Here is an 18,715-nt window from a genome sequence, read left to right on the forward strand (position 1 = left end):
ATGCTGAGTTATGGTAGCAAAAGGATAACCTAAAGGCAAAATTTATAATTAAAAGAAAAGCAGAGCATAAGGATTTGGGAAATTTGCAGCCTAGCCATGTGGTGGAGACTAAAAGAGTATTTTCAGATGATTCCAAGGGTGTGGCCAAGCAACCACTTGCTAAAGAGATTACTACAGATAAAGGGGAGCCAGGTGCTAATAATAAAAATATGGGGGGAAAGCCCTGAAGGCATTTCAAAGATCTTCAAGGCTACCCCTCTCATCGCAGACTCAGAGGCATAGGAGGACAGAATGGTTTCAGGGGATAGGACCAAGTAGCCACTGTCCTGTACTGACTCAGGATGCTGCTCCCCACATCCAGCCTCTCTAGATATTTCAGCTGTGGCTCAAGTTGTCCCAGGTACAGCTTGAGTAGACTACCCTAAAGAATGCAAGCTGTAGGTCTTGGTGGTATCCATGTCCATGTGCTACTAATTCTGCAGGAATGCAGAATTCAGCAGAAGTGGAGACAGGGGGGCTTCCACATAGCTTTCAGAGGATGTATTGGAAAGACTGGGAGTCCAGACCGAAAGTTGCAACAGGGGCAGAGCCACCACAGAGACTCCCCATCAGGATAATGCCTGGTGGAGCCATGGTAGTGAGTCTGCCATCAAGAACCCAGAATTGTAGATCCACCAGCAGAATGCAACACCCACAGGGGAAAGTTACAGGCACCAGACTCCAACCAGTATAAGCAGTCACATGGCCTGCACTCAACAAAGCCATGGGAGCAGGCTTCCCCAGGCCTTGGGAGCCCACCCCTTGTGCCAGGGTGCCCAAGGAGATGGCACATGGAGTGAAATATTACTTTGCCCTGCTGAGCTTCAGACTTGCTTGGGACCTGTCACTCCTTTCTTTTGGCATATTACTCCCTTTGGAAAGAGACATGTTATCCTTATGTTTGTCCCATCATTATACCTTGGGAATAAATAATTTGCTTTTATATTTTCAGGTTCACAGCTGGAAGAAGCTTGCCTTGAGTCTCAGATGAGACTTTGGACTTTAAACTTTTGAGTTGATGTTGGAAAAAGTTAAGACTTTTGGGACTATTAAAATGGAATAATTGTATTTTGCATTTGAGAAGGACATGCATTTTTGGAGACCAGGTGTGGAGTGGTATGGTTTTGATGTGATTTGTTCCCGCCACAACTCATGTTCAAATCTGAATGTGACTTGGGAGGTGAGACCTAATGGGAGGTGTTTGGGTCATGAGGGTGGATCCCTCATGAATAGATTAATGTCCTCCCACAGAAGTGATTGAGTTCTCACTCTTGCAGAAATGGATTAATTCCTGAGAGGGTTGTTAAAAGTCTGGCTTCCTTGGTTTCTCTCTCGTTTCATCTCTTGCCATGTGATCTCTTTGCATGTGCCCCTTTCCTTTCCACTTCCACCATGACTCGAAGCAGCATGGGGCCCTCACCAGATGCAACTTCTAAGTCTTGAACTTTCCAGTCACCAGAATCATGAGCTAAATAAACCTTTTTTTCTTTATAAATTACCCAGCCTCAGGTATTGTTATAGCAACACTAAACAGACTAACACAACATGCTTATCTTGTTCCTGATCTTAGTGGGAAAATATTCTACTTTTCACTGTTAAGTATAATGTTAGCAGTGGGCTTGTCATATAGGGCTTTTATTGAGTTAAGTGGAATACATGTTGAGCACTGACTATCAATGTATCAGTTCAGGTACGCACATATCACCATAAAGAATAAGAAAACAAAGCCAGATTCATAATTATAATTTCAAACCTGCAGTTATATAACAGCCAGTCAATACATCAATTAACTGCATGTGCAACACCCTTTAATTACCTACTTCATTGGCCACAAAATATATGTAATAGAGTTTGTACATGAAAAATGTATTAACTAATGTCAGAAAAAACTTTTTGGAACAAACTGATAATAAAAACACGCAAAATGTAATGCAGGCTGCTATGATATGAATGGTTGTGTCAGCCAAAATTGATATGCTGAGGTCCTACACCCCAGTGGGACGTTATTGGAGGTGGAGGCTTTGAGAGATAATTAGGCCATGAGTGCAGAACACTCATGAATAGAATTAGTGTCTTTGTAAGAAGACATGAGAGAGCTTGTTTCCTCTCACTCTTTCTGATATGACAGTACACAGTGAGAAGATGGCTGGGGTAGACAAAGAAGAGGACGCTTACCAGGATCTAATTCAGTTACCCTGTTGTTGGACTTTCCAGGCTCCAGATCTGTGATAAATTTATGAGGTTTAAGCCTCCTAGTCTATTGTATTTTTTTATGGTGTGACAAGTTGACTAACACAGGCAACAAATCATCTCATGATAAACATGAGAGATGATTGGTAATTCTTATTAAACAGAGGAACTCTTGTCTCTTTACTATAAACACTGCAATATTCTAAACCATCTAACAGCACAAACTTTAAAAAAAAAAGCAACCTTGAGGTAAATTATCATTATTTTTAAAAATAAAGACATCAGGCCCACAATGTTTGTCTATTTAACCTCAATTCACAAAAAAGAGAAACAGGATTTGATCCTGGGCCTGCAGTCCCAGACAGCATGTTCTTAAACACAGCTGCTCACACAGATAGCATAGAAAATAATAGGTCACAGCAAGTATAAGGAGAATAGAAAAAAATACTTGAAGAGAAATATAAGAGCTGAGCTGTGTGGCCAATAGTGTTACTCAGCCATCTCTCATGGATGATGGTCTCTGAGTCATCACCCCCGGCACAAATTGATTTAGGCAGTGTACTGAGAAAGTTGTCCACTGCATAAATAGGGGTCTTACTTTACACAGTGACAGTAGGGTGGGAGGTCCTGTGGAAATTGTGGTATTCAGGAGTACAAAATTAATAAACTAGGAAGTAACAGTATAGTAAACCCAGATCAAAGGATCATGTGAAGAAAGACCAGGAAAGAGGAAGGGCAAGAGTAGAGATCAGGGAGTAATGGCCATGTGGAAGCAAAGTTTGTGTTTGCAAATCTATGGGGATATAATTATACTATACACATAGTATAATTCATATAATTGACCTTGGAAGAAAAGAGGATCTTATTTAGCAAACAGCATAATAATGAGCCATTCTTTTCAGTGGGAATTAAATTATGGGTGTAGGGCAAAATCAGAAAAGATTTAAATGGGAGGCAGTGTGAGACGTGAGAGGAAAAGAGGTTTACGTCGATTGCGATATTTGCTATAAAACGAATGACACGCGTTCTATTTCCAGATATAGATTTGAGAAAATACTACATATAGATTCTGGTGATATATGCAAAAATGTTCTTAGGAAGACCTGAAAGCAAAAACCTGGATATGGCCTTAAAGAGGAGATGGATGAGTTCATTTTGTACACACACATACAGATACAATGATGACTTAGCAATAGTCCTGCAATGTAAGGAGACTATAGGTGCAGAATGATGATCTCTGAAAAAAAATCTAGCAGGATGCTGTTGCTAAAGTCTGAGGTTGATCACTTTAGTGAAATTTTTTAAAAAATCACTAGAATATTAATTATTTGGTGTGTTTTAAAGAAAGAAATTTAATAATTTTGGCATTTAAAAATTTTAACATTTTATCTCCTAGCTTCCTACATAAAAATAAAAGTGTCTCTTTTACTGGCACCTGTAATCATTTGAAATCACATCACACAATGGACCTTTTAGCACAGTCTTTAGACTAAAAGAGACAGGAGAAGTGAAGTCAGCAAGATGGCACACTAGGAATCTCCAGATGCTCATGCCCACGTGGAGACACTGAGTTAACAATATCATACGGCCAAAATACCTTTGGGAAAACTGTAGAAACTAGTAAAGAGGCTGCAGCACCCATATAAATGAATAACCCTTAAAAGTTGAACAAAATGGGTAGGAAAGTTTGTGGCAATTTGCTCTCTCTGTCCCACCACTTCCTCCACACAGTGGAGTGCAATTAGAAAGAAGCCTCCCAATTCATGCCTTCTCCTTGGCGATGCAAGAAAATGGTGGAACTTGCATCCATCATTCTCGTGTGTCTGAGTCTGAGAGAGGGACTAGACTCTGTCGCATCTGACTTGGATGTTGAAAGAAACAGCATCACACTTTGTATATTAGGTTGGAGCCTGCTGAAAACATAAGGGAGTAAGGCAGCATGTAAAAGCAGCGGGGGTTCTGCAGGTGCCAGGAGGGTTGTAGGCAAGGGGGAGAGAGAATATGAGCAGAGAAATGCAACAGGAGCGAAGGCTTCTGAGAAGCAGAGATGAGCCTCTTAGTGAAAATAAGATTTAAAAACAGCCGTATGTACTTAGTAAAAGCACATGCACAAAGCCAGGGAAGACACATTTCCAGAAAAGAAGTGAGTGTTCCCAGAACCTTTCATCAGGCTGATTAGTGAAGGCCTCCTCCTAGCATTTGAAAGACAATAGTATAAAAAACATTGTAAATATATGTTAATGGGAATACAACATATATAGAAGTAATTTTGACATCAATAACATAAAGTAAAACTGGAATTGTAAAGGATGATTTTGTAAATGATTGAAGTTCAGTTGTTACCAGTTTAAAATATTACAACTTTAAGATGTTTTATGTAACTGCAATGATAGCCACAAAGAAAGTACCCATAGAACAGAACCAAAAGAAAATTAGATGGAAATCAAAGTATGTCCTTAAAAAAGTCAGTAAAACACAAAAGAAGACAGTAAGAGAGAAATGAAAAGCAAAAAATCTAAGAGATCTGCAGATGATATATAACAAAATATCAACAGTTAGGCCTTCCATATCAGTAATTACTTTAAATCTAAATGCTTTAACTCTGCAAACAGAATAAAACAGGATTCAACTATGTGGCTGTCCACAAGAGACTCACTTTAGTTATAAGTACACACATAGGATGAAATTGAAAGGATGGAAAAAGATATTCCATGCAAATTATAACTAACAGAGAGCAAATGGAACTAATTATCATCACACAAAATAAAATTTTAAGTCAAAAACTGTTATAAGAAATAAAGATTATAATAAAATGATACGGGATCAATTCAACAGCAACAAAAATACAATTCCATAACTTGGCTATTGTAAATAGAGCTGTGATAAACATAGGAGTACAGGTCTCCCTTTGACATGATGATTTCCATTCCTTTGTGTATATACCCAGCAGTGGGATCGCTGGATCATATAGTAATTCTATCTGTAGTTTGAGTGTTTGAGAAACCTCCATACTGTTTCCACAGTGGCTATATTAACAGTTCCAGCAAAAGTGTAGAAGAGTTCACCTTTCTCCACATCCTCACCAGCATTTGTTATTGTCTGTCTTTTTGATAATAGCAAGTCCAACTAGGATGACATGATAGCTCAACGTGGTTTTTGAATTGCATTTCCCTGATGATTAGTGATGCTGAGCGTTTTTTCATGCACCTGTTGGCCATTTCTATGTCTTCTTTTGAAAAATGTCTACTCAGCTCCTTTGCTCATTTTTAAATTGGATGATCTAAATTCTATTGACAGACAACTGGATAATGAAAATGTGACATATATACACAATGGAATACTGGTCAGCCAAAAAAAAAAGAACAAAATTCTGCCATTCACAGCAACATGGATGAATCTAAAGAACATTATGTTAAGTGAAATAAGTCAGGCACAAGAAGAAAAATTCTGCATGTCCTCACTCATAAGTGGAAGCTAAAAAAGAAAGAACAATTACAATAAAACTTTTAACTTTCAGAAGGAGAAAACCTAACTGTGGTTGCTAGAGATGGGAAAGGGGGAGGGAATCAGTGAGAGTTTTGTTAATGGACACAAAGAATGACTACATATTGTACTGATGAATATGCTAATTGTCCTGATTTGATTATAACATATTGTACACAAGTATTGATAGTCAACTCTGTACCCCACAAATACATGTTATCAATTATGTTTCAATAAAAAATACAATTACAAATATATATTCACCAAACATCAGAGCTCCGAAATATATAATGCAAATGTAGACATAATTTAAGAAAGAAATAGACAGATTTTCAATAATACCAAGACACTTCAATACCTCACTTCCAATAATGGATAGAACAAGCAGACAGAAGATTGATAAGGAAACACATGACTTAAATAGCACTATTGGCCAAGTGGACATGAAAGAATTATAAAGAACACACACCCTAAAAATAGCAGAATACAATTTTTTTGAAGTGCCCATTGAACAATATTCAAACTAGACCTTACTATTAGGACACAAAACAAGTTTTAAAGTACTTACAATATATCTAAAAGATTGAAATAATATAAAATATCTTTTCTCATCATAGTAGAATAAAACTAGAGAACAAAAACAGAAGGAAAACTGGAAAATCTACAAATATGTGCAAATAAAACAACACACTCTCATACAGCCAATGTATCAAAGGAGAAATCATAAGACAAATTAGAATATATGTTGAGACAAAGAAAAATGAAAACATAACATACAAGAACTTATGAGATGTAGAAAAAACAGTCCTGATAGGGATATTTGTTGCTATCTATGTTACATTAAATAGAACTAACTTCACAAATGAATAATCTAACTTTATACCTCAATGAAATAGAAAATGAAAGATATACTAAACACAAAGATAGCAGACAGAAGAAAATAATAAAGTTAAGTGGAGAGACAGACAAAACAGAGAATAGAAAAACACTAGAGAAGATCACAAAATTAAGAATTCACACTTTGAAAGATTAAGAAAATGACATGCCCTTAGCTAGGTTAATAAAAAAGATGGAAGACTCAAATAACTAAAAATAGAAATGGGAAAGAGGACATCACAACTAATTCCAAACAAATAAGAAGGGTTTTAAGAGAATGGAATTGAACAATTGTGACAACAAATACAACCAAGAAGAAATGGTTAAAAATTTAAAGATATATGACTTAATCATGAAGAAATAAAAAATCCAAACAGATCAGTAAAAAATAAGGAGACTGAATCAATAATCAAATAACTCCCAACAAACAAAAGTATTGGACCAAATGACTTCAGTGGAGAATTCTACCAAAAATTTCAAGAAAAATTAAAATCAATTCTCCCCAACTCTTTCAAAAAGACGAAGAGGAGGGACCACATACCAACTCATTCTATGAAGCAAGTGTTACCTTTACACCAAAGCCAGGCAAAGATACTACAAAAAAGAGAAAACTATAGAGCAATATCCATGATGAATTTGATGCAAAAATTCTCAACAAAATCCTAGCAAAACAAATTCAACAACACATTTATTTTTGTCAGCTTACTGATAGGGGGATCTGAACCCGTGACCTTGGTGTTATAAGGCTGCGCTCTAACCAACTGAGCTAACCGGTGAGCCCTAACTCAACAACACAGTTAAAAGGATCATACACCATGACCAACTGGGATTTACTTCTGAAATGCAAGAGTGGTGCAACTTTGGAGCATTAATTCATGTAATACTCCACATTGACACAATGAAGAAAAAATTCATGATCATATCAGTTGCTGCAAAACAAAAAAACTTTTGACAATATTCAACATTTATTTCTGATAAAAACACTCAACATGCTAAGAATACAAGGAGTCTACTTCAACATGATAAAAGCCATATATGAAAAGCCCGCGATTAACATCATGCTCAATGTTGAGTGACTAAAAGCTTTTTCTCTAAGATCAGAGAAAAACCACACACAAAAAAAGAAAGCCCACTTTGCAATTTCTATTGAACATATTGCACTGGAATTCTAGCCAGATCAATTAAATAAGAAAAAGAAATAAAAAAGAATGCAATTGGAAATGGAGAAGTAAAGTTATCTCTGCTCAGATGACATAATCTTACTTGTAGAAAACCATAAAGATTCCACAAGATTCAGGATACAAAATCTACAAGCAAAAATCAGTTATGTTTATATACACTGAGAGTAAATAACCTGAAAAGGAAATTAAGAAAACAATTTCATTTACAAAAGCATCAAAAAAGAATTAAATATTTAAGAATACCCTTAACAAAAGTGGAAACATTTGTACACTGAAAACTACAAAACATTGCTGATAGAAATTAGAAAAAACAAATAAATACGAAGACATCCTGTGTTAATGAATTGGATTAATATGTCAATTAATACCCAAACTTATCTACTGATTCAGTGAAATCCCTAGCAAAATACCAATGGCACTATACAGAAATAGATGTCTATCCTAAAATTTATACAGAATTACACAGCAACCTGACTGGCAAAATAACATGAAAGAGAACAAAGCTGGAGGTTTTACACTGCATGGTTTCATAATTCATTACAAATCTACTGCAATCAAGACAGTACTGTACTGGCATAAAGACAGAAGTGTAGATCAATGGAATAGAATAGATAGTCCAGAAACAAATTGTCGTCTATATCATCAGATAATTTTTGATAGTATTTTAAAGAGATAGCTGCATTCCCATGCTTATTGTAGCATTATTAAAAATACTCAGATGATGGAGTCAACCCAAGTGTCTCTTAATGAATGAATGGAAACAAATGTGATATATTTACACAATGGAATACTATTTAATCATAAAAAATAATGAAATTTTGTCATTTGCAGAAAATGCATGAGCCTGGAAAATATTGTGTTGCATGAAATAAGCCAGACATAAAAAGACAAATATTGCACGATCTCACTAATATGTGGAATCTAAAAGATCTTAGAGAAATAGAGTAGGAGAGTGGCTACCAGTGGCTGTGAATGAGAGGAGATAAGGGAGATAGGGAGAGGTTGTTCAATTGGTACAAAATTAGTTAGTTAGATAGAAGAAATAAGTTCTATTGTTCCCCTGCACAATAGGGTGACTATAGTTAATAATGATACATTGTAAATTTAAAAATAGCTAAAAGAGAAGATTTTGAATGTTCTCAGCACAAAAAATGATGTTTAAGGTGATAAATATGCTAATTACATTAGTTTGATCATTGCACATTGTATACATTATCAAAACACCACACTGTACTCCGTAAATATGTATAATTATTATGTGTCAATTAAAATAACAATTAAAAATAATAAATTTTTAAATACTGAAAAAAATTTTTTACCCTTCTTATGAACAATATATTAAACAAAAATACAACCAGAATATATATCCTCTTGTAAACTTATTTTTTAAATGTAAGGTTATATGTTTCTATGACAGTAAATACTCATAAAATATTATATTTTAAAAAAAGAAATAATTAGATTTGACAAAGCTGGGTAGTAAGTATGTGGTTGTTTGTAACATCATTCTCTTTTTTGTATATTTAAAATATTCTATAATAAATCATTTTTAGAAAAAAGGAGCAATGTCTTAAATAACAAATAAGGGCAAGTCAACTTAACGGTATCTCTGGGATTAAGATAGTAGCTTAATAAAACAAAAAAAAGAATTTTCTCAAGATATAAAAAAATTCCCAATTTAAAATCTGTAATTAATTTAATTGATTAAAGTATAGTTTATTGGTGAGTACTAAGTCAGGTGAAACATAAGTAAAAGGAATAATTAAGACTGTATTCAAAAAGTTCTGAAGTTTGTTTAGGTTTTAGAGACACACCTGCTGAGCCTGCGCTCTGCACTAAAAAAGGAAATTTCTAAAATACATAAATTAAGTCACTCCCCAATACAACAGTTCTACACAATGCAAATATAAAACAAAGAACACTAAGAGAATCATTAAAAATATAAAACTGCTGAATAAATTAATAAAACCAAAGTTGATTTATAGCACATAAAATGAACAAGATGAAAAAGTAACACTGGCTGGAGTGACATTAGCAAGATGGCTGGCTAGAGGGGCCTAATGTTCATCACCTCTAGTCCCCCTAAACACAAAATATCAAAAGAACAAATAAACAAATACATTTTCACTGCAGTGATTAAAAGAGAGCCCTGGGGTATAGCACAAGAGTGGCAGAAATCCTGTGGAGCCCAGCAACTCAGAACAGCCACATAGAGAAGGGAAGGAAACACCGTGCCTCCACCACTTCATTCTCCTGGTTGGGATCAGCTCAAAACCAGGGGGACCTTCTACCTGAGAGGAAAAGGCAAGCAGGATGCTCTCTGTGGTCCCCAACGTCACTGCAGACACCTGCAGTTTTCACTACTGGAGAATCAGGCAGTCCTCACAGGCCCTGAATTCACCTTAGTAAGAAGCCTGGAGTTCACACAGCTGCACTACTCCTGAGAAGCCCACATTGTGGCCTGCATCAAGGTGCTACTGTGCTGCACCCTCTTGAAACCAATGCCACTGCTAGAGTGTGTTCCTGATCCAGGAGTCAGTAGCCAATGCAACCCTTTATCCATGAGGCTCTACCTTCATTGCACCACACTTATACACATCGTAGTGCATCATTCCCCAGCTGAGCTACTGTAACTTCCTATTGCCTGGGAACAAGATACCTAGGAGGCATTCCATCTCTTCCATCCCTGTTGCTGCTGCACGTCACCCCTGTGTACTCAGAGCCTAGGCCTGACCCTTCTGTGTAGGGTCTTCATGAACAATATTGTATGGGTATAATGACCTTATGTAACTATGCCATCAATATGACTCAAACAACAAATGCCAATGCTTCCATATTCCATAGGTTATGCAGAGAAGAAAAAAGTTTTTCTTCTGTTCTCACACCATAATAATCAACACAGAAGACTTCTGTGATCAAACGTGTGGCAATTTCTCCTCACAAACAACCAAGTGATCAATTCTGTAGCATACACCAGCTGGGTGTCTTCTAATTCAATTCAATTCTGACAATTTTTACTTGGACAGGTCATCAGATCCCAGATTGAAGGATCAATCTGACATGACTGCCTCTAACTTCCAATGCCAGTCACAAGGCCCAGGTTGTTTTACCTGTGCTTCTGACTGACCAGCTATAAATCTGCATTCTCACAACCCCCTCCTCAGGTTTGATTGATTTGCTAGAGTGGCTCACAGAACTGAGGGAAACATGTTTACTTGGTTATTAGACAGTCATGCACCAGATAACAACCATTATGTCCACAATGTACAGCATATAATGACAATGGAACCATAAGATTATAATGGCTATACCATATATCCTAGGTGTGGAGTAGGCTATAACACTTAGGTTTGTGTAAGTACACCCTATAATACTCACACGATGATGAAATTGTCTAATAACACATTTTTAGAATTTATCCCCATCCTTAGGTAAGGGCATCACTGTATTTGTATTTTCCCTGTATGTAAATCAATGTGTGTGCCATGGGTCTTACTAGGAACACAAGAAAAAGGCAAGAAGAGATGCATAGGATGAGGTTATGTGGGAAGGGGTGTGATGCTTCAGTGCTCTCTATCAGCTTCCCACCCTCTGGAATTCTCTATGTGTTCAGTTATCCAGAAGCTCCCTGAACCAATCCTTTAGGGTTTTTAGCGAAGCTTTATTATGTAGGCATGACTGATTAAATCATTGCCCATTGGTGGTCAACTTAACCTTCAGCCCCTCCCTTCTCCCTGAAGGTTGAAAATAGAAAATATTTAAAATATTCAATAGAGAGGGCAGCCTCCTTCACACTGAAGCAAGCAAGAGAGCATGCCCAGGGTCCTAGGCAGGAGCCAAGGGCAGTACCCCCTGCCCAAAAGCAGGGAAGAGAGCCTGCTGAAAGCACCACTTCTGCACAGGTGGCCCACAGCAGCCATGCCTGCTGCAAAAGTGGCTTGATACCACAGCAGTAGCCACAGCCACTGCACAGGTATCCCACTAGACACTCAATTACATTGACACAAGGAATGTCACCAAAAGAGTCCAGAAAAAGTAGAGGACATCTCTCTACTCAAAACCCATTTAAGAGTAATAGAAGAAGCAACTGCTCTACCAGATAACCAGACATTAACATAGAGATACTAGAAATATGAAAACCCAAGAAAATATGACACCACCGAAAGAATACAGTAACTCTCCAACACCAGACCCTGTGGAGCAGGGAATCCAGAAATGACTGAAAAGGAATTCCAAGCAATGATCTTAAAGAAACTCACTGAGATATGAGAAGACTCAGACAACACAATGAAATGAGAAAAAATCCAGGATATGAAAGAGGAAATTTACATAGAGATTAATACCTTAAAAAAGAATGTAGCAGAACTCATGGAACTGATTCATGTTATAATGTGTAAGAACACATTATAGTTCTTACACGTGGGGGAGCCACTGGGGAGTTTAAAACAGGAAAAAGTCCTGGTCAGATTTGAGTTCTGGAACAACTTCTCCAGTGGCCATGTAGCCGATTAACCGGAGGGCCTTTGTTTCAAGCAGGGGAGCAGAGCAGTTAAGGCATTATTGAAGTCATTAACAAGCAGTGGTGAGCCCTAATCAGTAGGGCACACAAAGCCCTACTGAAGTGTGCAGACTCTGGAGGCTGATTCCAGGTCAATTCAATGAAGTAAAAAACAAAACTGATAGCTTAAGCATCAGGCTAGAACAAGCGGAAGAATTTCTGATCTTGAAGATAGTCTTTTCAAAATAACCCAGGCAGACAAAAACAGGAAAAACTAATTTTAAAAAATGAAGAAAATTTGAGAGAGCTAGCAGACAACCTTAAGTGCACACACATTCGAATCATGGGTGTTCCAGAAGGGGAGTAGAAAGGAAAAGGCATGGAAAACCTATCAACAAAATAATAATGGAAAACTTCCCAGGTATAGGGACAGACATGGACTTTCAGATCCAGGAGGCTCAAAGATCCCCAAACAGATTCAACCCAAAAAGATACATTATAGTCAAATGTGCAAAGCTCAAAGACAAAGAATCTTAAAAGAAGCAAGAGAAAAGCATCAAGTCACCTATTAAGTAGCCCCTCACAAAGTAACAACAGATGCCTCAACAGAAACTCTACAAGCCAGAAGAAAATGGGATGATATATTCAAAATACTAAAAGAAAAAAACCCTGCCAGCCAAGAGTACTATACCCAGCAAGGATATCCTTTAGAAATGAGGGATAAATAGTGTATTTTCAAGATGAACAAAAACTGTGTTCACCCCACTCGCAGCCCTGCAAGAAATCCTCAAGGAAGTACTGCATCTGGAATCCAAAAAACAGTAATCACTACCACAAACACACAAAAAAGAATAAAACCTACTGGTAGAAAAACAATGTAAATAAGAAAGAGAAAGAAAGTAAATCTTACCACCACAAAAAACCATAATGGCAATGTAATAATGCCCCTGCTTTATTTCTGATTTTAGTAATTTGTTTTTTCTCCTTTTTTCTTGGTCAGTCTAGATAAAGTTTGCAAATTTTGTTGAACTTTTTAAAGAATCAGCTTTTAGTTTTGTTACTGTTTTTTAATTCCATATTTCATATATTTCTGTTATAATCTTTGTTATTTCCTACTTATATTTATTTTTGGTTTACTTTGCTCTTCTTTTTCTATTTTCTTAAGGTAGAAGTTTACTGATTTGAGATTTCTCTTATTTTTAATATAGGAATTTACAAGCATAAATTTTCTTCTAAGCACTGAATGAGCCCTGCATCCTACAAGTTTTGATATGTTGTGCTTTGATATTTCTCTCAAAGTACTCCCTAATTTCCCTGTGATTTTCCTTTTTATCCATTGTTTATTTAGGAGAGTGTTGTTTAATTTCCACACATTTGTGAATTTTCTAAATTTGCTTCAGTTATTGTGGTCAGAGAACATGTTTTCTATGATCTCAGTCTCTTTAAATGTATTGACTTGTTTTGTGGCCAAAAATTTTTTAAAAATTAAAAAAAACCCACATTTTCCAAATAGAGTCTGGAATTTTAAAAATACTATAATATTCAATAGGAATATTAGATATATTTGTAACTCTATATTAAATATAACATGTAAAAGAAAATATTTGCCTACCATATATCTGACTTGTGTGTAGAATATATAGAGAAGTCTAGGATGACTTAGAAAATGAAATGCCAAAAACCAAAATAATCAAATTAGAAAATATACAAAAACACAAAGAGACATTTCACTGAAAAACTATAGAGCAAATAAGCAAATGAAAAGATTTCCAACATCACTATCCATCAAGTGTCAGAACTTAGTATTTTCTGCTTACTGCGTGTAAACCCGTCTGCCTCCAGAGATCATGGAAAATGAAGAGCTTCTACCAAACACTCTAATATATCTTTAGTGATATACATGAGGAATGTGTAATTGTTTCTGGGAATTGGCAATGGGAACACGATTTCAAAATATGCTCATCTCACCAAGGGTGCACTGTCATTGTCACTATTGGTGAATTATTTACAGTTCACTGAGGTGATATTTAAAAATCACAAACTCAAACCTCAGGGACCCTGTGCCTCCCCTAAGAGATTAGATGATCTTTCTCACAGGATTATGTGGTAATGAGTGTATCTCCAGTTAATTTAATTATTAATACATAGGTAATAATGATCTATGAAATAAAAGTATAGATCTAAAAGAAAGTTATTTTAATCACAATGACATATGAAGATAAACCCTTTAGAAATGACAAGAGATACTAATAAAATAGTATAGATGTTGAATAATTAAAAGAGAGATAACTAGAATTGTTACTGTATCACCCTGGTTAAGAGAATTGGTTTTTCCAGACAATATGGATTCAAATCCTTTACCTGAGTGCAATATGTGATGCTCAAATCAGGACAATTAGTATATTCCACATTACACAATGCAGTCATTTTTTTGGCCCTTGCTAAAGCCTCTCCCCCTCCCTTTTCTGGTGGCCTCAGTTCTGCCCTCTCCTTCAGAAAGTTCAACAAATTATTGTGATCTTTCTTTTCTTTTTGTTTTTCTCCTTCTTGCCTCTCTTCTTTTATTTTTTTAGCTCCCACTTATGAGTGATGACATGCAGTATTTCTTTCTGTGCCTGGTTTATTCACTTAACATAATTTTTCCTAAGTTCATCCATGTTGCTACAAATGACAGAATTTCATTCTTTTTTATATCAGTGTAGTACTGCATTGTGAATGTATATCACATTTTCCTTATCCAGTCATCCACTGATGGACATTTAAGTTGGGTCCAACTCTTGGCTATTGTAAATAGAGCTGCAATGAACATGGGAGTGCTGGTATCCCTTCGACATGATTTCCATTCCCCTGGATATATACCCAGAAGTGAGATTGCTGGATCACATGGTAGCTCTATTGGTAGTTGTTTGAGAAACCTCCATATTGTTTTCCATAATGGCTGTGCTAGTTTACAGTCCTCTCCCCCTCCCCCCAACTGCTCCAAAACAACATCTTAGAATGCAAACAAATGTAATAATAATAAATAAACTTAAAAAATAAAAATAAAAAATAAAATAAATAAATGTTTTGTTCCTTTCTTTCCCTTTTATTGTCTTCGGTGTTTGCTGTTTTTCTGTGGTGGTAAGATATTGTTTCTTTCTCTTTTTCATTTGCATTGTTATTCTACCAGTGGGTTTTGTTCTTTCTTTTATATTCATGGTAGTGATTATCATTTTTTCAATTCCTGATGCAGTACTCCCTTGAGGTGTTCTTGCAGGGCTGGTCATGTGGTGTTGAAATCCCACAGCTTTTGTTGGTCTGGGAAATAAACTATTTGTCCTTCATTTCTTAAGGATAGCCTTACCGGGAATAGTATTCTTGACTGGCAGTTTTTTTCTTTCAGTATTTTGAATATATCATCCCATTTTCTTCTGACCTGTAGAGTTTCTGTTGAGACATCTGCTGTTCGTCTGATAGGGGCTCCTTTATAGGTGGCTTGATGTTTTTCTCCTGCTGTTTTTAGGATTTTCTCTTTGTTTTTGAGTTTTGCCAGTTTGCCTATGATGTGTCTTGGAGAATACCTTTCTGAGGTGAATCTGTTTGGGTGTGTTTGAGCCTCGTGTATCTCTGAGGGTCTGTATTTCTTCCTATACCTTGGAAGTTTTCAGCTCTTATTTCGCTGATACATTTTCAATGTGTTTTTCTTTCTCCTCCCATTTCTGGAACACCCATGATTCAGATATTTGGGTGCTACAAATTGTCTGCTAGCTCTCTTAGATTTTCTTCATTTTTAAAAAAATTCTTTTTTCTTTTCATTTTTCTGCTTGGATTATTATAAAAAGACTGTCATCAAAGTCAGAAATTCTTTCTTCTGCTTACTCTAACCTGCTGCTTAAGCTCTCAGTTGTTTTTTATTTCATTGAATTAATCTTTCAGTCCTTGAGTTCTGCTACATTCTTTTTTAAGGTGTTAATCTATTTGTAAATTTCCTCTTTCATATCCTTGATAGTTTTTCTTTTTGTTGTGTTGTATAATTCAGTCTTGTATCTCATTGAGTTTCCTTAGAATTTTTGCTTGGAATCTCTTTTCAGTCATTTCAAGGGTTTCCTTCTCTATGGGGTCTGGTACTTAAGAATTACTGTATTATTTTGGTGGTGCCATATTTTCTTTCTTTCGTTCTTTCTTTTTTTTCTGTATTTCTATTATCTCTATTTTGATGTCTGGTCATCTGACAGAGCAGTTGCTTTTTCTATTACTCGAGTGAGCTTTGAGAAGACAGTCTTCCTCCTGTAGGTATGTTTCATATTGACCATCGAGGAGGGTATTTTAATATTGGTTCCGGGTAGATGAAGTAGTATAGTCTTTGTGTGGGTATTTTGGCCATATTCGATGTCAAAGTAGCATGTGAGTGCCTCCATGGCCTAGGCACTGGGGCACTTAGTGACTCCTTGCTGAAATTAGTGACACTGTGTTGTATAATCGAGGATATGGGCAAGCTCTCAAATAGTTGAGAGAAGTGCTTGGATGCCCTGCCACTCTTTGGCTAGGGTGTGTGACCCCAGGTAGGCTTGTTGGCACCCCAGCCAGCATCCTGTCACCCTGATGGATGCACTGGGGTATACTGGAGCTCCTCAGTTTGACTGGGTGACCCTGTGTGGGGTTTCTCTTTCCTACAGGCAGAGGTTCCTCCAAGTCTTTGCTTCTCCTGATTGAGAGATGGGTTGGTGTTGGTTGGGAATTTTCTTCCTTACTCTATTAGCTATCCTGGGTTACTGCACTCTCAGGAGTTTCCATGTGTGTCTCTCCCCAGATCAAGGTAGTTGCAAGCTGTGTATGTACCTCCCATCCCCTTCTAGTAAAATTGCCTAATCATACTTATTATGTAATAAAATTTTTCCACATATTAATTTTCATTGAACTGGTGTAAAAATATCTTAGGCAATTTAACTGAAGATTATTTCACAAATTTTCAACAGTCATATTGTCTAATGGGACTTACACGTGCAGCAGTAAAGGAATGCTATTACCATGGGTATGGTATATATGCTATTACCATTTTTAAAAACTGGGTTCTTTCCTAATTAAGAAGTCAGAAGTTTCAAGAGTTAACATTCAGTGTTGTACGAAGGGGCCAGGAACCATTTTGTGGTGTTTGAATAACTAACACTTTTTATACCTCTGCACTCCCTCTTCCTATTCTGCCCATCTGAGCAAGCTGATAATAATGTCTGAATGCTCCCCCCTTTGGCACCAGCTGAAAGTTCAAACCACATGTAGGTATCAACACCCCAACCTCACTCTTTACACCCTAAGTCTGTCACCTATCCCTGCTCCCTCAAGGCATTTTTGAACCAGTTTGAAAAGTCTACCCTGCTATCTCCAAAAAGCCTCACTATGTAATAAATATTCTCATTATACTTCAGTGTATGCCATCATCATCAATATCCAAACCAAACTTTAGGTGGAGTTCAATCCAGTTCCAGTGAAGTGGTCACAAGGTCAAATTACCAAAAATATTATGAGCATGAATATACAAAGTTTGTAGTTATCTACCAAAACAAAATTCCCATTGTGTATGTTCACTTAAAATCCAGGAACATTATTCTTTTCCTATTATGTAAACTGAGCACTCCGAGGACAAAAAAAAAAAAAAAAAGTTATTTTTATCCTTATTCCCCACATTTTATTTCATAATATTTTCATATTCTTTTTATATGTCTATTTTCACTCTGTGTAATTCAAGGTGCATGACATGAGTCTTATTTGACACAAGAATGAGGGATGTAAAAATACAATAATAAAGTGTATTTTCGTCAACTGTGATGGAAGTTTTAGGGTTTAAGGGTCTGAAGTTGCACTGCTATGGAATTTTCATTATATCCAGATGTATCCTAGGGCAGAGTGCAAAGAGAAAAACTTGAGCACAAAGCATGAGTATATATTCCCCAAACTGTAAGCTGTTTGATGCCACCAAGAAAAAAATTGTTCTAGATCCTTCCACTTTATAGGCCTAATGATGCATTGTTATTGTCTGTTATGAAAAATCCCACTGAGGTGGGAAAAAACTATGGTGGTAGAAAGACTGCAGTTCATTCATAGTTATGAAAAAGGAATTTCAATTTTATTAATTAACATGTGAGAACTGATACATTCTAAACAAAACAGTAGCAACATTGTAATGCCAGCAGTTAAGTATGAATCCTACTAAGGAACATGCTACTCTGGTTTTTTTGATTATACTATCAACCCTAATAATGGTTCTCTCAATTTCAAAATGAGCCTAATTTTTCATCAATCTTTATTATACAAAATGGCTATTGCCATTCAATGGAGAAGGTGGCCACCACCTTCCCTACATTATTTCTACCACATGATCCATCTCTAATAACATATTACTCTTCTCCCATAAACATCCATGTCCTAAGATCGTGGCCTGCTATATCTCGCTGACAACTGGTAGAGCAGTTAT

The 18,715-nt window shown here is 36.4% G+C and overlaps 1 protein-coding gene across 1 annotated transcript in view; it reads left to right on the forward strand.

Annotated features, from left to right (window-relative positions):
* LOC134372946 (zinc finger protein 208-like) overlaps positions 1-18,715 on the forward strand; it is a 563,224-nt gene that overhangs the window by 146,287 nt on the left and 398,222 nt on the right.

This window comes from Cynocephalus volans, chromosome 3 (assembly GCF_027409185.1).
Source record: "Cynocephalus volans isolate mCynVol1 chromosome 3, mCynVol1.pri, whole genome shotgun sequence".
Taxonomy (NCBI): domain Eukaryota; kingdom Metazoa; phylum Chordata; class Mammalia; order Dermoptera; family Cynocephalidae; genus Cynocephalus; species Cynocephalus volans.